This window comes from Topomyia yanbarensis, chromosome 1 (assembly GCF_030247195.1).
Source record: "Topomyia yanbarensis strain Yona2022 chromosome 1, ASM3024719v1, whole genome shotgun sequence".
NCBI classification, from domain to species: Eukaryota; Metazoa; Arthropoda; class Insecta; order Diptera; family Culicidae; genus Topomyia; species Topomyia yanbarensis.
In genome coordinates this window covers 4,739,548-4,765,099 of record NC_080670.1, presented here as the reverse complement: position 1 = coordinate 4,765,099, position 25,552 = coordinate 4,739,548, and the positions used below count along the sequence as shown (strand labels likewise).

The 25,552-nt window shown below is 38.5% G+C and overlaps 1 long non-coding RNA gene across 3 annotated transcripts in view; it reads left to right on the top strand.

Moving 5' to 3' along the window:
• The window catches only part of LOC131676695 (uncharacterized), a 133,755-nt gene that overhangs the window by 15,084 nt on the left and 93,119 nt on the right, over nucleotides 1-25,552 (top strand). The window contains exon 1 of one of the 3 annotated variants that reach the window (XR_009303221.1): nucleotides 10,855-10,869. The exons of the other annotated variants lie outside the window; for them this stretch is intronic. This is a non-coding gene — a long non-coding RNA (uncharacterized LOC131676695). Of the gene's footprint in view, nucleotides 1-10,854; nucleotides 10,870-25,552 lie in introns of those variants that run through there. 3 annotated transcript variants of the gene reach the window in all.

Here is a 25,552-nt window from a genome sequence, read left to right as displayed (position 1 = left end):
GTTTTTAACAGGGCCAAATTCTTCGATCTTAATTTTTTTTTTTGCGTCGAACTATTATTACCATGCTTGAACGAATTTTAAAGCTAAATAAGTCTCGTTTGACGTGAACAACTTTAGGTTCACATTTCATCGAATAGAGGGCGCCACCACTAACTTTTCAACGGAAAGCGATAGAACATTGATATGTTCAGAAGAACGACTGAAAAATTTCTTTCATACAACTTTGTAGAAAATTCCTTATTTCTATCTTTCTCCGCTGAACAGTTAGTTTTGGCACCCTCTATGCGGTGAAATGTGGAACTAAAATTTTCGAGGCAAAAGATGGTGCACCTTATGTACTAAAATTCTTCTAAAAGAATTATTTAGCCACATTCATCCCTTCCCGAATTTCAGGCGATTGCCAGTCTATTCCCAACATCGTTTTCAAAATGGAGAGATGCTATCTTAGAATATTCTTGCAATTTTGGGTTCTTTTCATATTATAGTGGAAGAACCCTCAACATTCTTTTCATTGTATTCATTCTTGATCGGGCTTCTGGGTTACATTCATTCCACACCAGACGAATTAGACTATTTTACGTTAAAGGAACACGGCCAAAACAGAATCACAATCTTCTTCGGAATGATAGTCCTGCGCTTGATATTACCTTGGTCCTGTCACCAGTTGGGTATTCGATGTTTGTATGGGAAATTGGGAAATTTGAGCTAAAATGCATGGGGAAGCACCGGTGAATAAATTTTAAAGTCTGTCAGTTGAATACTCTTGCTTGGCATTCATAAAGAGTGTACCTCGTTTATTTCACGAATTTAAACCACATGCAAAGGCAGAATAAGATCAGATAAAACTCGCATATCGCTGAAACGACGGAAGATACTCAATTCTGATGCTCTACAAAGTTAAAGTGACCAATCAAAGTTAAAGCCACTATAAATAATACAATACAATGCAAGGTTGAAGAGGAATAAATGCATTTTAAATTGAATATTTCAGAACTCGCTCGCATGGTGGCGGTAGTGAAAAATTACATGTATTCTGCCCATAGTAATCTCTCGACATGAATGACTGTCAGAAACAACAAAATGTAGCTCCGGCCAAACACGATTGCCATTGATTTACGGTCTTTCCGTGTCGCACTAAGTATTCGCGAAGTTCAATATTTACTGATGGTAAAAAATTAAGAGCTTTGGTTTACGAAAGGTGTCTTTATCCAGTTCCATCATATACGCCACAAGAAGCTGTCAATATTCAACAAATTTCCTCAGTATAGAAGATTAATTTTTAAAACTAGGTTGACGAGGATTGGTTAAAAAGAGGTTCGATTACACGATCTTGCATCGCATACTTGCGCTGAGGCCAAGCAAAATTCACTCTGCAATGCGGGGAAGATAAATTCGTTAAGAAGGATTACTTCTCAGGCATTGGTGTAGTGAGAATGCGACTGGACAAACCCATTCTTTCCTGCCTGACCTCACGTTACTTTGCGTTGCAATTCTAACGATGATTTTGTCGGATTTTACACTGACTTTATCATGATTCTCTGCTGATTAACTAATAACAGTTTCTTAGAATATGACAAATAAGTGTTAATATCAGTCCGGCCCACATTAAAACTTCAACAGCATGATGTCACCTTGTCATCATTGCCAGGATAGGATAAAGGATAGGGTAGACGGGGAGTGCTTCGCCTAAATCTAAACCGAAAGGACGACGATTCGCAAACTGTTCTATAGGTGTCGCGGAGATTTAGAAGGGTACCGGGACTAAGATTCGCTCCAAGCAAGCGATGCGACCTGTGAAACTATGGGCAACCGGCTACCGAGAGTAACACATGTTTTCTAAACAAAAGCAATTTGGAGCCGGTTGTGAGAGTTGTCAGAAAAGCTAATCTTATCTGAGTAATTAACCGGATCATTATTTTTTACAACTATATTTAAATTCGGGAAAGCCTGCATTTTTTACGGAATTTTCATACAATTCAGGAAAATTTTTCAAACGGATATTTACATATTTTTTGCAAATATAACTGGAAACAGTCTATACCCAACATCTCTGGCAAACGCGTATTCAATTTACTTCCAGAGATGAATCAAATTTAATCCCTTCTATGACTATAGTGAATCGCAATATTTTAAATATCGAATATGCGGATGTAGCAGGTAGACATTTGAAAGGTTTTCTTCTGGTTCGCCAGATTAAAGCAAATCCATATAATTAGGCTTGATGTGCACTGTGTTTGCTGTTCAGTAATTCGGCTTACTTTTCTTTTAAATCAAAGGATTTATACGTCTCGATTTATGTTTGCTTGGATTTCAATTTGTATACAAACTTGTCACTGTCATTTTTGCCTCTCCGAAGTATGTTACACGCTTACCTCACTTCTCACCTACTTACAGTCAAAAACGAATAATCACCATAGAATCCTGAGCATCTTGACGTAAACCATCCCCACAGCAGCTGTTTGAGTAAAATATCAAAACAAATCGAATAACTCGTTCGCCAAACAGCATTCGATCTGGCAACCCCTGAGCACAAATCACGACCAGCATTGGTGTACGCCCTATGTGAACACTAACAAGTGTGCAAACTTTGCCAACGAGAGTCCTCATCAAAAGCTGGCTATTGTGAGCAAAAGTTTGCCGAGTTTTTTCCTTATCCATCCATCTTGTAGAACTATTTGTAGAAGAAAATCGCTCGCACTTACAACAAACACACTCACACACACACACCTACATGCTACACATAAACGCCAGATAAAGCAGACCGGTTGCAAACAAGTTGAACTTTCCACCCATTCAACCCGAAGGGATCTAGTAGGCGTCGTCCCCATCGGATTAGTTGAGAACTACTAGCATCAGTAAATCGAAACGTTGATTAACATTTGCTAGAAAAAAAGGGGAAAAGTTTTGACGACCCCCCTCCCCTAATCGTAGCACACCTTTCGCTAGTGGGTTTTTTGTACTGTCAGTGTAAAATCTTTAATCTGTTTTGTTTCGATAGACTAAAATACATATTTTATCTTAACAGCGAACATTTTGCACGAATGGGTGGTTTTGTTATCTTCTGAGTAAATTTTTCTCAAACTTCATAGCCAGTTAGTTGTGCTTAAACATGGAACCAAATAGTACACAGGCGACGGTTAATGCAGGACAGACCGTATGGACCCTCCCGTAGGGGGATATGTGAGCGTATCCGTACTTAGCTGCGTGGTTGTGTGCAGGCAGTCGAGTGTTTATTGAAATTTATTGGAAATTGAGTTTCCAAAGAAGTGTCCCTTCAGGGGCTCTGCTGGTTGGATGGCAGAGAAAAAAACGAATGGCTCTAGCTTGATCCCGGCTTATGTTTGGCTTATTGCTTGCCAATTTATCGCAGCAGATTGGTTGCCTCGGTGGTTTTTCCGTAAGCTCATCGGAACGAAGGTAAATCGGTAATTATTATTGGGAGTGGTACGCCTTCCAGGTCCGGTTCGTTTGGTGGTAGGGGGTTCTGTAGGACATCCTGCACTGCAGCGGAGTTGATATACTGAACAAGTGGGTCGATTTTAAAGTTAGTTAATCCAGGGCTTGATTCGATGTCAAACACGAGACACTGCGTAGGGGCAGTTTAGATCGAATGGAAGTGGGTAATCGGATGGTGGAAAGAGCAGAAGGAAAGACTTAAATCTGCACAACACAACAAAAGCTAATTAATGAAGAATTGAAAACATGTTGAAGGTGTTATCTGAATCAGTAAGACGCTGGGATAGAAATGTTCGATCTCTGCACCACAAATTGCACGCCAAAGCATATTTGCTTCTAGAAATTCGGTAAAAAATCTGATCTGGCAGGCGTTATGTAGATGTAGAATGTCAATATAGGAAATTATTACTAACATTAGGAAAATCCATTGATATTTTTTCAACCTCATTATGGTTCAACAATATCTTATGTTACTGAATGAATTCATATTTTCGAAAAGTGTGACAAAACCAATAATACCGATCCATTGAAATTATTTCAATAATTGGACTATCATATAGTTAAATTTGATGTTTTCATGTAGCTTTTAAGCGTTTTAGAGCATTATCGTTATTGTCGTGAATGAAGACGATTGCATCAGGTATTTTTTCGGAAAAAGTTGAATTTCGTGTCCAAATTCAAATTAACGAATTCCGTTGGTTCTATACCCAAGCAACAATCGAAGTTTTATAGCACGCTACAAGTGCAATCTAAGTTTTACGAGTGGCTATAAAACCATCATAAAACCACAATTGTTACGAAGGTACTGCACCCACTAAAAACTTTTTTTTTGTCCGGCTATCTTGATTTATAATTTTTTTTATTCATTTTATAAATGGAGCTCGAGGAAAATAATTATAAAGTATTTTAAATTTTTTCTGCGAAAAATTATTCACATTTCAAATAAAAAAGGAAAGACACCAAGTGTCTTCCACAGTTTTTGGAGTGAGGTGTTCTGGAGCTTTGCTAAAGACAGCCAACCCCGAATAAGAACTTTATGTAAAAGTAGATTTCAGATCAAACAGCTATAGCTTTTTCAATCATTCTAGATAGAGATATGCTACCTTCAGTGAAATTGTAGAGCAATTAATTTTAGAAAAGTTTGCTGAAGACATCCATTTGTCATTTGAATTTTTTTCGCATTCCTTCTACTTTTCTTTTTTGATCATGTTTGCTCGATTATCTACTGCAACAGCACCTTACATTCATATATTGTTAACTCACGCGAAATATGTGACGCGTTTTCATTGATGACGAGCACTTTCCTTTCATACTAGCACGTAATGTTTCGAACGGAACCTTGGGTTGTTTAGAGGCTAATCGAATACTAGCGCCATCTTGAACAGATGCAATTGCGTTCTTTATGTCCTCCTTACTTCGTTTGTGCTTTTTTCGCGCGAAATTGCGCTCAATTTTCCTGTTAAAAAATCAAATTTAAATTGTAGTAGTGCCCCCAAACGACTGACCTATCGTGCCCCAAGCGTATGTTTTGTGTTGATGTCCGTATTTTTTTTCGAAAACAAATATATCGAAAAACCAACACAAAACTCGTGTTTAGCATTAATGTTTACGTAAGAAAAAACTCAATCGACTTTTTTTACTTTGATTTAATGTACTGTACTGAGGACGAAAGACAATGTGTCTCTACCGTATATCTAATTCACGCAATACGAGCGAGCTCTGCTATAACAGAAAAGATAATACGCTGTACCTTTTGTACCTCCATACCTATTTGACACCATTCTACTCTATTATCATAGAAAAGTTATAAGCTCTTATTACTTCCGGTAAAACTATTCACAACTTCACACCACAATATGGAGAAACCACCACTTGTATGAACGTCCCATTCTATAGAAAGAAACTTAGCGGAGGTTCGGTTGTCGAAAACGAGCTTTGGATTTCGCTGTCTCCGATAAACCAGAATTTCTGTGCTTTCAAAGATATCAATGCGAACCAGTTATTTGAGTGTCCACACCAGTAGTGCCAATTTTTATTATCAATGTCTAGCCAAAGTGATTTGCTATGCTATTGATGAGACGAAGGCGAAACGCAAAATCCGACTTCATTTACCCTATTCCCTACTTCGTGACTTTAAGCCCTGTGCTCAAACCACGCTGTGTACTTATGACAATCAGTCTCCTACGTGTCAGCGCAGTAAATAATACACGGGTGTATCCAAGAGAAGAACATCTACTACAACAAAAACAAATACAGATCATGATCTTCAATTAAATCATACACGGTTGTCCAACTTCTAAAAACTGTGAATGAATCAGCAAATGCTAAATTAATTACGACAAAATGTAGTGCGTTTACAGCACCAGCCAGTACCGTCACACAGTGGCACCTCTCGATACAAAGTTGTAACAAAATTGTAAAAATTAGGTTATGCCGCAAAAATTGGCTTTTTAACTTATTTTGGGTTGCTGAATCTATTTCTGCTATCAGTTTAGAAATTTCATAATTTTTTTTTACCATTTTTATGTCAATCCCATTGAAGGCGTTGGACGTTAAATCGTTAGATGGTTAATTTTCTGACTATCTTTTGTCCCAGTGTTAGTTATTAATTACGAAAATTTTAATGTTAGTTTTAGTCGTAGAAATAAGTTGTAAAATGTATCATTTGGATGTTTGTAATCTGTTGTTACAAAAGATGAGGAGGTTTTATGCCTTCTGGCGAATGGGTTTGAATGAAACCTAATTCCAGGGAGCTTTTCCTTGCTCCAAATAAAATAAATTAATATACACGGTAATAATAGTAGCCAATTACACTGGATAGCGGGAATGATGAAACTAGTAAAAATCACTATTTGTTCAGTAATATGATGATACCCAAAGCAACCAATTTTGTATGAAAATTTATGAGCTACAGGGTGTCTCCATAAGGGTGTTTTCAAAAAATGGATATAAAAACTTCTGAGGCCTGTATATCTTGAAACTACATTAAATTTTGAGTCAGATTCATGATACGTGACCCATGGGAGACCATCTCACAAATTGTAAGACGCATAAAGATAAATTTCTGATATGACATTCAATTTCTTAATTGCTGTTTCTTGAAGCAGAACAAAGGAAAATTATTTCTGAACGAAGAGTTCAAATATTGAACTTTGAATTTTTGAATGATTCATTCTTCTTTCCAAAGAATTCAAATCTACTTCAATCGACTGTGTAGTTCTCAAAATATCGTCATTTGAAGTTCGAAGGGACGAACAATTCTTATTAATTGAATTAAACAAAACTCCTCGACATCACTTGCATCAACGTCATGTTAAAAATTCATTTTCCATCCGATTATCGGAAAATTTTAAGATAATTTTTTTCAAACTAGAAAAAAAAATAAAGTAAATGTTTAGAAAATAATTACAACATGTTGATTTTTAGGGTTTTGTTACTCGTTGTGCCACTGTGCGTCAGTAATAGAATAGGAAACGAACAAGATGGTTTCATAATCGTCATCCGTAAATCGGAGAAACGAATGAAAAAAATAAACGATCTCCAAGATAGCTGCAGTGATAATAGTGTACAGGAAAGCGACTACCTATGAAGTGGACCCTCTGGCATTAACAGGTTACACTGAAAGTGCTCGAATGCCGCGAAAAGAATCTTCGCTTTTCATTAAAATAGAATTTTGGATTTTTTTTTTCGGATAACGTTTGTATTTTATATTATTGTAGTGTATTCGAAGGTAAATTACTAGCTTTTGAGTCAGAAATTTGTTCTTAAAACTACAAGGGGCAGCCCTAAGGGGTTGCACGAACTGTAGACGTAGGACTATACTACTTAATGTAAAATATTTATTTTCTTAGTACTTAGTGTGTGGGAAAAAACACCCGGACCGGTGAAGAAAAATCAAACTTTAGACAATATAATCACATCTCATGTATAGAACAAGCTTTCTAGTTACTCTCAAACAGATCCTAAAAGTTCAAACACCCATGAATAACCCCAAGTTTGTAGATGTGTTTCGATGCCACAGGATTGTAAAATGGTTAATATTACGTCATGAAAATTCAATTCTTCCGCGACAATTTTTTTTGCCTGCAAAATGCCCTGTGTGTATGCAAAGCTCATGATTTGTTGGGATATTAGCATTGATCGGAAAATGCTTTCCAACGCTGCGCATTGCATACATACAGGACATTTTGCAGGTCACCAGAAGCTGTTCATTTTACCACCGCCACATGTTCATTTTACCCACTCGCTATAAACATGTCTCATTTTTGGACATGTTTAGAAATTAAGAATCGTGTTTGAAAAAATGTGTTTATGACGAAGTATTTTTACCAGATATGTACAAAACATGTCTAACAAGAAACATAAGGTGTAATGTCTCATTCACTTATTAGTTAGAAAATAATGACTTTGCTTAACGTGTTCATTTTACCGCCAGTTCCCCTACCTACCAACACATTCGCTCCAAACATTGAACCCAAGCGTACAATGCAAAATGAGTCAACGCTGATGATGATGGGTAGAGCGAAAGAGACAACTAGTACCACCACGATACTATTAGCGCGTTTCACCAAAATTCCACGCGGCCTTTCCCGATTGAAAGGAACGGCCGCGCTTAGCCCATCTGTCATAATTTCGTGATTTTGCATAGCGAAGGGCTGAATGATTTTGTTCCAAAAAACAGCCCTGCGTTATGCAACACTTTGTGCAGGTTGATTATACCAGTTGCAAGTGGGGCCAAATTCACCAAGTTCCGTAAAATTCCTTTTAAATTACAGAATTGATAAAATTGCTTAGATGAGCTAAACTAATTAATCAAATCCTGTTTTAAAAACTGTCCTTGCGTTTAAACCAAAATGGGAAGCTTATTACTACCACTACATTACTTAATTTCAAGCGCAAATGGCAAATACATGTGCTAGTTAAACTAAAAATTTACTGGCAACATTACAGCGGCATTTAGGAAGCAGTTGGAGCGGTCGCCTGTTGGAAGACACAGGGTAGCGTCCCTCCACAGCCAGTGTAACGGACTTCTAGCTCAGCTACACTGGCTGTAAAAAACACAGCGCAGTGATCTGCTTCGCGAGCCGTTCAACAGGGAACTGAGCGTGTCTGACCAAGTCCGTTCTTTAAATAGTCGATGATGACGTCATTCATAGAAGCGTTGTGCGCTAGGTACACCAATCCGTCGTACAGGGCTTGGGAAGCGCTATCTTCTGTGTGTTGATGCGCGATATTTTGACAAGGTTGTATATTATTTAATTTTTTAATGCTATGATATCAAAAATCTTTGGGTTTATCTATTGGAATCTATTCTTAGTAGTATTTCGGGGCGATTTGTGCAAAAAAATTGAAAATTTATCGTGAGATGGCTAAATTATATGCGTTTAAAATTGGACCACTTTTCGTTACATACCATTTTTGTAGAATTTGCAGAGTGCACCCCCATATCGAAAACAAAGACGTAGTCCTACGTCAAAAATGTAGGTGACAAAGTTACAAAATGTGGGTACAAAATTTGCTATGGAGAGATAGATCAATCATGTATTCCTTGGTATTTCCGCAGAAAGAATACGAAATTATTCACAAAATTACAAAAAATATTGTATCTGGTGTAAGATTTTAGAAATAAATTTGGCTGTAACGTTTCGAAAAGCCATCGACCAGTTCTATTCTCGGAAAATACTTTGGAAAATTTTCCGTTTGTGCAAATCGCTTGCCAAATCATATCCTGATATTTCAGTATTTTTTTGTGTTAGTTTTATTCTAATTCGCGGATTGAGTAGTATCTTAGAAATGTTTTACAAGTTATTGTAATCAATCTTTCAATCTAAATTGATGGCAATTATCATTTTTATTTGCAGGACTTCTATTCAAATCTGCGTTAGAGGAACGACTCAGCTAAGCAATAGGCATGGGAAATGCATATAAGCGGCTACCGTACAACTATTCAAATAGCTTTAAATACCATTTAAAAGTATCTTTTGTCAAAATATACAGCCACACTGCTGCTCTGCCCTAAACATGCATTTTTTCTGCCGCTGCAAATAATATGCTTCTTTACAGCATATACTGAGGCTTGGTGATGGTTACCTGGGCAGCTGACATGCATATTGAAATTTTACCGTTATCAAGAGAACTAAGCTTTTTCACAATCTTCAATCTGGAAACCATATTCAAACGATTACTCAACGGCAATCCAGCCATTAATAACCTATCCATTCAAGGAAATCATCCAAAAATAGTTTCACTTAAATTGAAAAGCTGGATCGTTTCGCTCCCCCACCTACTCCCGTTCCTGCCCCCAGTTTCAAATTTGTTCGATTAGTTTTTCCTTCCGGCTAAGCGCCCATTTAGGAAACTAACTGCTGTGGTGCTGGCTGGGTGTGTGGACATTTGCCAGCGATGCCCCATCGGACTGATGGAGCTGAAAGTTGTTGTACTGGTTGGTTCTGTGTGTACTTATGTGTGTGCACTGTACTAGATCAAAAGGAAACAGGGATAAGCGTTCCAACAACTTACTACTTGAGACCCCTCGAAGGAAGGCTGAATGTCCTCCGGATGTCGACAGATTCGTCCGGTTGATTAAAGTACGTACATAAGCCAGTGCGGTTGACCTCTAATTGCACTGGAAGGGGTGGCTATAGAAGAAATAGATAAAGGGTTCGTTTGAAAAGAGACTGACTGACTGACTGACTGACCGAACGCTTCCTTGTTTTGACCAGTCGGGAGCAGTAGCTGCTGAAACAGAATCGAGGAGAAGGAATGGGATGAGCTGGACAGATTAAAAGTGTTAATTGCCGGCTTTGCTTGTGGGATTATTCGGTCGTTTAATGAATTGGTCACTGATAGTTGGGGATTTTAGTTGCTCTGGCAGCTCTGGATTAGATTACTTGTGGGGAGATTTGCGGTAAAAGTTTCTAATTGATGGCAATCAATTAACAAAGTGCCAGTTGCTGGTAGATTGGTTTTGAGAAAGTTAGGGTTGACGTTTCCGTAAAAATTTTGTTTAGAGGAAAAGGTTTTACCTGCGGTGACAGTTCTGCTACGAATAGATGCATGGGAACGGGGTCCCCTTGGGGGAAATCAATCGACTTCGGTTAAGAATATTGCACAGTGGGTATTTCCATTTCTGTTATAGCTAATAATTCATTTTTGGGTTTAGCCGGATTTTAGAATAAATTTAAATCATTTTAGAATAAATGAAAATTGAAATAACAATAGTTAAAACGATCTAAAATTTGAACGCAGTCAGTGATGCTGTTTCTTTCCGATTTTTCAATATGATTGTGTTCGTCTAACATTTTTCTAATGATTTTTTTTTCTTTACTTCTAGGTAAATTTCGTATTCATTCATGCTGGAAATCGCATAATTGTATTGATTGAAAAGTGTACCAGAATTGATGATAATTGCACGTAAGTCTCTATTTGATAACACAGTTGGAAAGAATCCTTTGAATTTCCATGGAATTCGCTGTAACAAAAGAGCATTCGTAAAATATAAAGGGATGTTAATTGCGATATGCCGAAGTATGCCTCTTTACTAAGTGGGCCATAACGACAAACAGTTTGTCCTACAAGCTATATTGATCCATTCCCCATTTAATGGGTCATTTCCAGCAAAAACTGATAATTGATTTAAATTTAGCACATTATCAGTTAAGTCAATCAACCGTACTCTGAAAACAAAATCGTTATTTTCTCCTCGTTTGCCAACATTATTTCCCTATACAAAACCTTGTCGTGCCTGTGCCGCGCACTGAGGCAAGAAACTTTGCAAATCTAAACCACCCCTCCCCTTTGTTCCACCGAGCCAACTGATTGAGAATGTCGAACAGCAGAACTTGATAATATCCTAATCCCCCGCCCGGCATTAGCAGGGATAATGATGCAAGGAGGGCGAAAATTTAGTAGAAACGCTGTTGCCGCGAAATGCTTCCGTTTTGGCGTTCGACACCTTCCCCCCACCCGCCGTGGCTGATCGTATAAAATATGTGTCAGAAGGGGGCATTTACCACGCGGTTGATATCCCTCTCCGACACCTTCCCCCTCGCTTGTGGTCCGCCTGCTGATAGCCGGCTGACTGGCTGGTTCGCTTACGATAAGGAATTCGAAACATGAGACGAGGAACTTTGCTGGCTGTACGGAGAGTAGGATTTTTTATTCGATGAGTGTAAATACTTTGAAATTTAATATTGATCTGCCTGTTCGAATGGGATTACCGAGGTTTTCAGGGGTCGGCCGCCGATCGGTGCAAGGGGAAATTCAATTTAGGCTGATTTTGTCATGCGATGGGATAATCCGAATGGAATTTAACCTTTTCACGCCCGTGTTATTTATAATCAACAACGTTTATAAACAGATATTATTCTTGGTTTAGGTAGCCGTTTGCCCGTAACAACTAGTAAAGCTGGAACTGTTGTTACCTTTCATTTGAGTACTAACAGTGATTTTAACTATCCAGTTGAAGTTATTACAATTAGTCTTATTAATAATCCTGTCGAGCAGTGCTGCCAGCGATAGACAATGAAAGTTTGATAGTACTTCGTTGTCTTAAACTATAATTGAAAACTGTTAAAACATCAATTTTGACAGCCTTTCAGAGCCTTCTTCTTGCTGGTGGACTATTGCGAATAGGATAGGCGTATCGTAATGAGCTACGGAAGTTAATAATTGAATAGCTTCTGGCACTGCAAACAAAAAACACCTATGTTGAACAAAACCAATTTTTACGTGACTCAAAAAGTTTGCACGAAAAATAGTTTTGAATCCTTAAATACACTAGGGTAAAGTTAGCCTTGAAAGGGTTAATTTAATTAATGACTACGCGTCTCCATCTGACATTTTTTCGGTGGAGAAGTTTGGTGGTTAGTGTATTTTAACCTGTAATTTGCTCACGTTCTGATGGTTATTATATTTCAGTTACGAGGATAGCATAATAAAATCCTCACAGTTTTGGACCTCAATTTCGGTTTCGTTCTAAGGCTCGAAACACAACGAATTCTCCCGCACTAGCACCGGTAACAAGTATCTCTCATCCGATTATGAGGATAGGCATCATTTAAATTGATTCATTTTATTGTACCTACCTTCGGAACGAGCCCAGGGCAAACCTTTTGATAGCGACGGTGTTTGAGAATTTATCTTTCCATCTTCTCACACACTGGCACCGACAGCATCCAGGGTCGGATTTGGCAGGTTTTCTCAACGGTTGTCGAACTTCCTTGTTTGGCAAGCTAACAGCGAAAATATAAAGTCGATCAAAGAATTTGTGAACATTTTCTGGCCCAGTTTCTAAAAGTTTTTAACGGGCTAACCGAACGAGATTCGTCGAAATCTCGAACGTACGCTCCGACAATCATAGCGTTATTGTTCCCATTGGCATTGCCGGAGACTTGATATTTACGAAGCAGCACCTTGTATATGTACCCGCCGAAAACGTCGAGATTAATGGCGTAATCACCGTGAATCTGCTGGAGCACGAAGTTGGCCGTTTCAAAAACTCCTTGCTTCAGTCAGTAATGATTTTAGAATGCTTGCTGTATCAGCCACAAAAGATATGACAGGATGTCCATTCAGACTCATATCATGCGACTGTGTCAAATGAGGTCCTCTTCGGCAAGGATCATCTGTACATTCACCTTTTTGTACCGCAGGTCATACATTGCACAGCTACACATTGCAAGCAATATGACCAAGTGTCGCTGGTGTGAAGGGATTCATGAGGATAATTCTTACAGTGGGAATGCTAACAAGCTTCCGTACTGTGAGGAGACTTAACTTATTTTTTAAATTCGATTTGTGATTTGGCAAGCAATTTGAAACAGAAAAAATTTTTCCAATGAACATGAAAAGCTTGATGAAACCCAAAAACCACGTTAACGAGCGAAACATCGATGAGCACTCATTGGGACACTGTCCGATGTATACGATTTCGCCAACAAATTCTGGCCGGAATCTGCGCCGACACAGAAGATCTCCTGCGAATGAATTACGGTTTTCAATGGTGCAGTTCTCTCTTGTTCTTTTGTCACACAACAATAACGCTTGTGAAATTTTTTCTACAAATTTCTTTCAAGTAAGATCATTCCTCAAAACCGAAGGCAGGTGAGAGTGAACGCCATTCACATACCGGGAAACATAGCCTTCGACCACAACTCATATCGGCCGAAGTGATTTACTGTATCCAGAAGTTAGTTGAAAGAGTGATCCTACATCATCTCATTGCTCGCATTGTTCCATCCCGAGCTACGATATAACGGACTCGTTAGCTAAAAGAAAGCCAATCTCCGGATGATTAGTTTCTTAGAATGGATATTGCAGACCTCATGGAAGAACACTATATTATTCTGAAGGTATCGACGAAACCTCGATTTTATTCGTGTTGTATCCCTCTGATTCCTCGTTGTAGCAAGTGTTTGGCTTTGCATTGTTGTAATAGGTTTAGTAACCTTCTGGTTTTGCTTTCAAAACGGCTTTTAAAATCGAGAAGTTTGATCGCTACACTGACAGGCTTTGAATAAAAAGCGAAAATGACTATATTTATTCAGAACTGATTCCACTGATCTCATGTAAATCTTGGTTATTAGTAATATGACAAAAATAATGCCTAATCCATAAATTTTATCTCGTTTGTGTTTGTTAAGCCTTAGAACTCGATTCCCTGATTCATTTGCTTAGATATTCAAATTGACCTCGAAAAATCTGCCTTCCCCCTAAGATTTGTGCTTCCGAAGCCTATCGACTGCAACCGGCTCTGGCCATCAACATCATCACCACATCGACAGCGAGACCGTAAAGATCGTGCAATATATCATGAGAGCTCCACTTGTGCGGCCACGACGACAGTATCGGCATCCCAGTTGCAGCCGCCTTATCGAATGGCAATGAATGAGAATAGAGCCTAATGTTATATTTTATAACGGTTTTGAATATCTTTTCCCGGTATTCGCATTCGCTAGCGCAGGCCAAGGTAAACCGGAACACAAGGCAGTGGAAAGACGGCGAAGAATGATAGATGATTGGAGGTGGGCTGGTGTGTTCAGAAAATCACTCGCCCTATCGCGTCGGTGAAGTGGAGACCAGATGAACGGATACCGCTTGCCACATGGCAAATAGTGGTAAAAGCAAACTGCATACAAGTTGCTGATGATCTACATCGATGCTGGTGTGTTTTCGGATTGTAGATTGGGATCCCTGGGTTTAATCCGCGGAAGGGGTGCTTTTTAAATTTTTTTCTAAAATTAAAAATATCGCTTTTTTGTCTAAATTAAAAAAAAATGTTTTCGCTAAACAGCTTGAAGAAGCTGTGAATTATGTGAATCAAAACGTCGGCGAATCGCTCATTTTTTTGAAAAGGGAACTATAGTTAATTACATTTTGTGTAGACCAACTTCTAATCAAAGGTCCCAGAGTGCTTCCTTGTGAGCCACATACATTATTTTAAATGTATTTAAACAACCCTGTCACGAGCGGATTCATCCCGGCAGCTCAAACCTATGTTTCATACAGCAAAGTGTCTTTCTCTGCCCTCTGGAAAACAGCCGCCCGGAGGGCATTGGAAAACATTGCCACAAACATCCGGTTCTTGACTGCCATACCATCGTGCAATCACCACCAACCACCACCAACACCACAGTAGCTATAAGCTTCATTTTCTGATTACAAATCGATGTCATCGAGGTAGAGCAAAGCTCGTTTCGAACATCGCGGTGCCATCCACAGTGTACGCTAGCAGAAGACCAACGGATCTTCTGAGCAAAGCACCTGAACGAGAAGAAGAAGAAGACGTTATCCTCGCGTGCCCCCTCATCTCGCCTCATCCACTGAGGTGGTCGAGCTGCAATATGTTAAAGTGGCGCATTTCGATGCTAATGCATATCGATAGGTTCGCACACTATCGCCAACACGGGGCTCTCTCTCTCTGTTCTCGGAACGAAGCTTTTCATCATTTCCTATTGCATGCAAATAAGGCCAATCTCGACCAACCTTCTCCCGCTTCTGAGGCCGAACATAAATTATTCATTATTATATGTGATAGTATTTTCTGGAAGGAATTCTGCTCATCGTTCTTATCGGGATAGAGAGATTGTTGAAGTCGTTTTGAAGTTTTCCATTATGTGGTGGAGCACAAGGACGAAGAGACAATTATCGATATTAAATGGGAACGGTTCCACAATTGCCTGCTGAAACTATGAATATTCTAGGCGTTTTTGTGTTTGATGGTAAAATTAAGCTCCTGTAACTGCTTACCGCATCGGCTTTCACTATTCGATTTATATTAAATTCAATTAAAATGGAATGAATTAGTTTGAATCCTCGTCAACTGTTTCAAAGTTGTACTGAATATCTGTATAGCTTGAGAGACCACGTAGGTTTCGGTAAATAGTTTTATTGCGATGGGTTAATAAAAAATAATGTGGCAAGCCATTTGACGCTGTGGGCAAAAGAAACCAATTTTAGTCTTTTCTGAAACAATAAATATGTAACAATATTTATAGAAAGGATGTGTATTAATATTATTTCTGAGGAAACATTCTTGCATTCAGACGAATTGTTACTGTTCCGACAAAAATTAGACATTTGGTTAATTCTGGTCGATTGTAACTCCTTCCCTTCTCACTGTACCCCTTGACAGTGAGAATTTAATTCGATTGCGCTTGGATGTTTTTCTGAACATGAAAACAACAAGAACTATTGCATATTTTTGAGTATCATTCAACAAAAAAATAAACTAATCAAAACTGGCGGATTTATAAACAATCTCGCTCAGCAGCTCTCCGCGGACAACTCAAATTCCGTGGAAGGTTCAGCCCTTAGTTTTCACCTGAAATAAAAAACTGAAATGCGCTAAAGTTTTTTTTACACGTTTTGTGCACCGTTTTTTACACGGCTTTCGCAATTAGCATGGTTTTTGCAAAAATATTTAAAGCCCTTTGGCTTGTAATGAACTTATTTTTTCGAAAAAGTGGGAAAGACGCCCCGAGGATTCTTTTTAGCTCGTATTATGGGTTATTTCGAAACAGGACTAACGAGTAGACACCAAAAATCGATGTTTGACGCCATTTGAAAACCAAGATGGCGATTTACGTTTGAGCGGAATTCTGTAAAACCCATTTAATATGGGTATTTTTGAAACGGGCTTGTCGAGTAGACGCCAAATATTGATGTCTGAGGCCATTTCGAAAACCTAGATGGTGACTAGCGGTTGAGGAAGACGCCAAATATTGGCCATTTTGAAAAGCTATATGGCGACTGCCAGTTGAACGAAAATCTATAAGACCTAATCAATATGGGCATTTCTAGAACAGGATTGACGATTCTATGCCGAATATCGAACCAAGATGGCGACTTCCGGTTGAGGCAGACGCCAGATATTGATGTCTGACGTCATTCTGGAAACCATGATGGCCACTTCCGGTTTAGTGGAATGTCTAAAAATCTCAATCAATATGGATGTCAAATATCGATGCCTTCGGCCATTTTGAAAAGCTAGAAGCGACTTCCGGTTGAGTGGAATTCTCTAAAACCCAATCAATATGGGTATTTTTGGAACGGGCGCCAAATATCGATGCCTGACGCTATTTTGAAAACCAACATGGCGATTTGTCTAGTGGAATTCTCTAAAGCATAATCAATATGGGTATTTTTGGAACGGGCTTGACGAGTAGACACCAAATATTTATGCAAATTCTGAAAAACACGGTTTTCAAAAAAAATGTTGAGGCCCATTTACTTTGTCGTTGGTGGTGCTGGCTGTTGATTTGGAGATAGCAAGCGCATCACAGTGGTCGAAAACGCTAGTTCCGTTGTTCCGGCGTTTCGGTATTCGTTGATGCCTGAGCAGAAATTACGCTTGTTTGTGATTTAGTTGATGTAGATGAATTCATTGTGTTGGGTTTGCTTGCAGTTAACGTTGATTATTTAGAGGTTTTTTTGTACATGGGATTTTCGTAGCGTGTATGCTTGTTAGAATGCCGACGCGTAGGAGTATGTCTTTCATATGTGCACAGTGTGATTTGACATCTAGTAACGCGCCCTATTCATTTTTTTTTTTTAATTTTGATTCTAGAAGTTTTAACCTTGGGGTCATTCGTCAATTTTCGGGTTAGCAAAATCTCTAACCCTATGTGCGGAGTCGGAAATCAAACCCAGGTGAGCTGCGTACAAGGCAATCGATTTACCAACTACACTATGCCCGTCCCCATTCTATTTAGAATTTAATTTGAAAATGGGTTTATTTTTTGAAAATCATAGAATCAAATTATAGTAAACTTACTGGTATGATTTCTGTTATACTCTGAAACTTTGCAAGAATTTTCCCAAATAATAATTCTAACAATTGAGCAGATCCCCTTCAATTTTAATTAATAATTCTAACAGTTGAGGAAACCCCTTAATTCTTATAAAGAAACATATTCACACGACTTAAATTTTTTTGGTAATTTTCTAAAGTCCTTTTCCTCTCCGTAGCAATCTACCACTTCCCTGACAATGACGTCGCTTCACAATATGCGAAGGAAATACGCATGGTTGTGTTAGGTCGCACGTTTTGTGTCATATTTTTACTTCCGGTTTCAAAAACTAGCCCAATCAATTTCCACTGTGCTGTTAGCTGCCTCACTCCAAAACGAAACTCTCATAACTATACGCTGGTAGCATTTATTTATTCAGATAAGGAAAAGTTCTCCAGGCATTACTAACAAATATCGTATTTCATTCACTGCATATTTACGCTAGAGCAAATGGAAGTTCTGCCGGAATCTATATCCTCCTTCGAGTTTCCTTTCCCCATCACTTGTTTACCCAACAAACCATCCGGAAGCGATATTACCGGGCGAGGCTTTGGATCATATTTAAAAATCAATAAATTATACTCTATCCAGAAATCAACAACACAACGATGGAAGAACGTAGGATGATAACCTAACAGTTTCTTAGCAGTTGCAGCCAGTCAGGATGTCTTGTCGGGAACGAACATTTGTGGCTGAGTGGTAATCGGAGCGATGCTATTTCGGCGAAGGATGAGTTTGTGCTTGCTCTATGCTGCGTGCCTCTCTCATTGATATTGACTCTTGTGGCGTGGACGGATGGGGACCACATTATTCATCCACCGGGCAGTCATATTTCACGATCATGATGTATTACGAAGATAAAGCTGGTATTTGATCTGGTTTCTCGTCGCTGTTTCAGCTTGCTGTTTGGCTTGGTATCTGCGGGTTTTGGTAGGTAGCTCTGATGCACGGTTGGCTCAGGTTTAAACCGATAGCCGAACGAAAGCAAACTGAAACAAGAGAATATTTGATTTCACCGACGCTGCTGAGCTAATGCTGTTCCCGGCGAGGGAAATTGAGGTCGGTACTTTTGTAAATATGATTGAAAGTAAATTGGAATAGCTAATGAATTCAACATGCTTCGCAAACTGATTTATATTGATTTATTGTGTTTCGCCCAAACTAAGGTTTCATCAATATTCAATCAAGAAACTTCTCGACTGATATCGATGCTGTACCGAATTAATCATTTTGATTTTTCCGGGGTGAAACCTTTCTGCATATAACGATGGAAACCGCTGATCGTTTACAATAAAAAACATTAAATAAAACAAAGGAAACGCCGTACAAATGCGGGAAAATTGTATACTGCACTACAGTTTCCCGAGGAACGCGCCAGTGAATTCGTGTGGTAAAGTTAAAACAAACCGCCAATCCAACTAGAACCGCACTGCACGAAACGGAATCATATCAAAACAATGAAAAGTAATCAACAAATGGTGGATGTGGCTCGGGAAGAGAAGGCGGTAGAGGATACGAAGCTCACCCGGCAAACTCGACAAAGGAGCGAGTGTAATTGGAAAGGTTGGGGGAAGTCGGTGGGCAACAATATCATCTCCATTTGAACTGTTGAAATGTTTCGCATGCAAAGTAGGGAAGTGGTCACTACCGCGGTGCGGAGGGAGAGAAGAAGCCGAAAGTATGTTTAATTACGTTGTTTAATCAGGTTTTAATAGAACCGTGAAACCGGTACCGAATCAATCATCTCCAAGTTACTCGATTGAGGTTCTGTTCGGGAAACAAGCACTGGACTGGGGAAGCGAGGCTTGCGAAAGTTCGCGAGGTGATATTGGATTATTAACAAACAACAGAAACTTGCCTGTTGACTTTCCTATTATACTGGGAAATTACAGAAAATTGTCTACACATACGCACATTAACATAATATCAACCATAAAAGGTCCCAGTGAACTACCCTGACGTAAAAGCGACGAGCTTGCTCAAATTTCCTCGTTTGTGAAAATACGGGCGTAACAAAGATTCAGCAGCTTTCCGCTTTATTTTTGGCACATTGTGGCTTTAACAGACTATTTATTGGACCTACGAGTCACGATCCTATATCTGTGTTTTTGTCATTTGCTTTATTGTTGATGGTGCTGGCTATTGATTTGGAGGTAGTAGGTGCATCACAACGGCCGGAAACGATTTGTACAGGTTTTGGTTATCTGATTATTTGTAATTTAGTTGCTTTTTTAACTGCAGTTAACATTATTTCGTTCGAGGTTATTGTACATGGTTTTCAGTAGTGTGTCTTCATATAACAGAGCTGACACGTTGGGGTCCGTTCTTCATATGTGTACAGCGTGATTTGAGATTTGGTAACACCTTCGATTTCGTATTGGGTGTTTCGGAATAGGCTTCGCTACTCGCATTCTAACGACACGAACACCGTTGGAAATATCTAGGGAAAAAAATTCTCCAGACTTCAAACTTAATGGATTCCACCACTCACGCCGGAAATGCTTGTAATAATTGCTAATTTTAAAAACAGACATCTGCTGTATTGCACCGAAAATTGATCAAGTTTTGCCGATGTACTTCACCCATCATAAAAACAACGATCGATGAAATGATTTTGTACACGTTCTTTGAAAATATTTTCATATGAGGATTTACGTCAAAATGGGAATATGCATTCAATTTAAGGCCAGGCAGTGCGAACCATATAAGAACTGGTTATGACCACTTGCGATAAGATAGGCAATGTTAAAACGATACCTACCTAATGGAATGCCACCGACTCAACAATACTTCCATCATCACCACGGCGTCAGATAAAAGAGTTCGTCATAAGCCATTTGTTTTTGCTTTCATAATTAAAACGAATTAAAAACCTTTCTTTCAATTCGTTTTGCGTGCGGTGATCTCCTTTCGCGGTGGGGAAAAATTTGTGTGCTCGCCTACTACATCATAAGGCCTATTTAATTCTCTCTTGTCTTACACGTCAAGACCGTCATCGTTAAATTATCTTAAATTAAAAAAGCAAAAACCTGTTCTAATCCACCTAGCGGTGCAATTGTGCCTTTCTCATTTCTCTAAACTATGGCACGGAGGCTTTTTATGTTCAACATAATTGTGGAAATGTCCATTACATTCTTAGTACACTTTGCACTTATACACAATGGCATGCCAGCCACGAATTTGATGAGCTACGTGTCGACGGTGAAACACTTGAAACAAAAAAATATCATACTCCATTAGCCTAATCAGCATTAGATCAATGTTATCTGCTTGCTAACTCATTTTGTCATGCGGGGATGGGTATGTGAGGAGGGCGAAAGTCCCATGAACGAACGACTCCCCAGCTTAAATTGGTATGCTTTGTAATATAGTGGTGGTTTAAAGATGATGGGGTTGAAAGGGAGGGGTATGAGGTGGTGGTCTGAGGGGTGATTTAAGGAGATTTTTAAAGGAGGGGAGTGAACAGTAGAGGGGGGTGTAACCCCTCTCCGTAAACCATCAACTACGCCCCTGTTAAAATCCAGAAACCTTATGCGAGTCGAAAAAAAAATTGGGTTGACGTTTTTCAGAGTGATTGCATAACATTTCTATATGAGAAAGGCAAAAATGTGCAAAATCCAAAAAAGTGAATCTTCGTCAAATTTTTTTCGTGTTTGCATCAAATCTCGACGTTTTATGCACCTTGAATACATTTAGCATCAAAAATAAAAATTCTATTTTTAATTTTTCCTATAGTTTTTATGAGAAATTTCTGTGTGGCCGCACTCTGAAACCCGTAATTCCGGAACCAGAATTCCGATCGATCCAAAATTCAATAGCAGCCGATGGGAAGGTTGCACCTTTCATTTGAGACTAAGTTTGGGCAAATCGGTCCAGCCATCTCTGAGAAAAATGAGTGACATTATTTGACACATACGCACATACACACACACACATACACACACATACACACACACATACATACACACATACACACACACATACAGACTTTTTCCGATCTCGACGAACTGAGTCGAATGGGATATGACACTCGGCCCTCCGGGCCGGGATTAGGTTGGCGTTTTTCAGAGTGATTGCATAACCTTTCTATATGAGAAAGGCAAAAATGGTTTTGTTGAAAAAGATGATACTTCCATTAAAAAAGTTATGTTAAAAACTAAACGTGCACTACATGTTGATAACTCAAGCCATAAACATTGAAAAATATTATTTAAATAAGTTTTTTGAGAACCGTGGTTGTTTTTCCAAAATCCCTTGAAAATCATTGAATATTATTTTCAGAAATGAATCGATACCCTGCCGATTAGATATTTAATGTGCCTGGAGAATACGCATGGTCTTGTTCAAGGGAAGCAATGGCTGTTGAATTATGTACGATTTAATTAAAAATAACACTCCCGACAGCCATCCGGAGTTGTATTTTTGCAAACTCAGAATTTCCGAATTAGTCCAACAAACAATAAATTCTTGGCAGCCGTCTTCCCGGAGCAATAAACTGATGCTAATACGCGAATGCAAGATCTTCCTAACGCCGCCTGTTACACCAACGTTCCTTTCCTTCCTCGATAACTGTGGGGACATGACCGGTACCGTTTTTGGCATGTCAAAATATAGAACTCTCTAAACGCGCACTTTGAGAATGGACAGCTGCTCCATGATTTCATTCGTCAATTCTTTGTGCGGTTTCGTCTGTTCTATCCCGGAGTAGCAACCGCGAATAATACGCTCATCATGCTCATGCTAAAAACTCCGCATGTTGCTAACATGTAGAAATGAAAAAAAATCTTTTGGATAGGAAATTTAATTGGCACATTTTAATGACTAATGAAACGAGATAAGCCTAAAAAACTATTACACTTAAAAGTTGATTGAAGATTCTGAAAAAATTATAAATAATAAAAAAACTAAAATACCGTAACAACCCATATGAGACTCCAAATGATTTTTTTTTCTGATTTTGTGATACTGAATGGTCTAAAATTATCAAAAGATTGCAAAATGGTGGACTACTTTCTGTGTATCGACACTCAACACTATTACACACAGTAGATAGAGACAACAATGCATTTTTATATGTACTGCTTGTGGGTTAGGCAGCAACAAATGAGAAGGTAAAATAAACTGCTTCGTTGGTATCGCTAGTGCGTAGCTGTTACCAAACTCGTACAGCTCGGGTTTCATAGGTTGGGTACGTTCCAACCTAATTGCCCGTCAAATAATCGTTAAAATTGAATGCACTATGTCCCTACTATTTGCTGCTATCCTCGTTGTTCCTCAGGGCAGCCACTTGGAACACATAGTTTTCATGCTAGATATAAACGATATTCAATTATTCTAATGGATGTGTCAAACTTTCCTACTTCAAGCTATTTACTATCGCGAAAGACCTTGATATGCAAGATTTGTTCAATGCGACCAGATACTTTAGTTGACATTGAATGGATTTAAGTGCTCGGTAATTTACTCGTGAGTATGCATCAATTCTTTTCAATTATCGACTGTATGGCAATCACCTTCAATGAGACGCTTCTATTAGGTATCTAGGTGGAGTTCTTGTCTCTAAGTTCTCTAAGCACCATATTTTACACATACATGGATTTTGCTAAAATGAAAATTGCGAGCTTTCTTAAAGTTTCATGATTGGAAAAACATTTCGGCGCTTCCGGGACTTCACTTTCCGTTATTGTTTGCTTCGGAGAACAACTTTTTGATGCGACCAAAATGTGTGGTTGAATTAACTAATTACCAATTAACGTTTAACATTTCAAATGTTATATCTATCAGTTGGATATATGCTGAAAAGATGTTTCAATCATCAAAATGCTCATATTGTCCAAAAACAATTATCTCGCACAGCAAGCAATTATAATTACAGCTTTGTTACTTGTCCACTGCACAAACAGTATAGTATTGTTACAAATTCCAAAAACAAAACTTTTTGAACGTATGTATGCGTTATTTGAATGTCACAATTAACAATTTTAGGACAGATGTGCATTTCGTTTAATCCAGTATACAGTATAGTGGAATTAAATGGAAGACATCTTTCTTAGGAGGTTTAATAGTATCCTTGCCCGTGAGTTGAAATGAGCCAAACGCAGAAAATAAATGTTCGAGAAAATACAATTTTGATTCATTTTAAGCAAGCGCGTCCTAGATCTACAATACAGTAAGGGGTGAAAAAGGAGTGGAAGTGTCCCATATACAACTTCACCATGTGCGTTAATGCGTATTGATAACGTTCAGACAGGGCGTTTCAGTATGCAAGACGACGTCGAATACAATAAAATCAGAACCAAGATTCCCGTGTATACGGACGACGGTCAAATTGAAGCCCGGCTACACGATCTGACACCGCGTCGGTAAAAACGGTCAACTAATAATCTCGAAAGCAACACCTAGTTAGTAAGTAACAAATGAAAAGGAAGACGGTTGACCCACAAGCTGTAGTGATAGCAGCAAACGACGCACCACCGGGAAAGAAGATCTTGACCAGGTTGAAATATGTCTCCATTAAAGTCTGACTATGCGACTTAGATAGTTTTCGGTGCGAGACTGAAGTATTTGCTACACACTACCCAAAATCATGTCTGATCGCACACGCAATTGAACGAAGAAATCATTACATTTGCCGTATATGATTGTGTTATCGTTACAAATTTTCGTTTCTGGTTACAACATATCCCATACAAATTGTTTGTCGCTACAATCTCTCTTCTGAGTGTCCAGTGTAAATTAGCGAATCGAAGATAAATTACAACTTCACTGTCGTGACTTGTGTGTACTTATACTGCGTTATTGTACAGCTGATTTGCTCATTTGATTTTCGTTATTCGCACGCAGATACAATCGATATTCTTATATTGATTTGAAAAAAATGTTTCGCTGCTCATATATGTTAATGGAGAGAGCCGTTTAAAAAAAATTGAAAGCAATGCATTTTTCAATTTGTCGTCTTAAATTATTTAGATAAATCTTAGATAGTCATACGCATGTTAATCCCCGAGAATGAATATTCAACTATCGCCGGAATAGATTAATTTGATCCCCGTATACGAAGTGTTGCTGTAAACCGTTAGTTCTACAATAAATAAAATTATTTGAGTCATCATTCGAAAATATGAAAATTTGTCTTGGTATTGTAGTGTGGGATAAAACAGTTTGACCGTTGCGTTTTCCTATCGCGCTAATGACCTATTGAATGTTGTATAATTAATTTTTGCTTTTTTATCGTTATCACTTAAACATTTTTCGACGCCCACCCACATGCAATTAATTGCAATTTTTCACAAGCGCTGCTTTCATACTAGTTTTAATAAATTTCCTCTTAAATATTTATCTTTTTCAGCGCAAAATTCACGTTGTTCATTTCTTACCTTTCCAACACGTTTCATGGCGTAGTGGCAAAACACCATATCAGACCAAAACAGAGCTGAATCGCTGTTTCTTTTAACTGCCAGCAGTCGCATTTAGAACCACTGATTCCTTTCCATGTCATCGTTTACTGTTCTAGAAATGATATTGTGAGCGCAATTCTCGCTTCATTCGCAAGTTGCTTGCCAGATCAAATGTTTTTCTTCATTTTACAAATGACTCGATAATTAACGATAACTATAAGATTAAGAATTTTTACATACCTTTTTTGTTTGGAATTCTCTACATAAGTTGTAAATGCCATGTTTACATTTCACATTAATTATTAATCAGAACTTCTGTTCTTGCGGGACTTCAAACATGACCCGCTATGTGATTGTAAACACTATGCCCTGTTACATTTTAAGAATTTATCGTATCTTTGGTGGCCA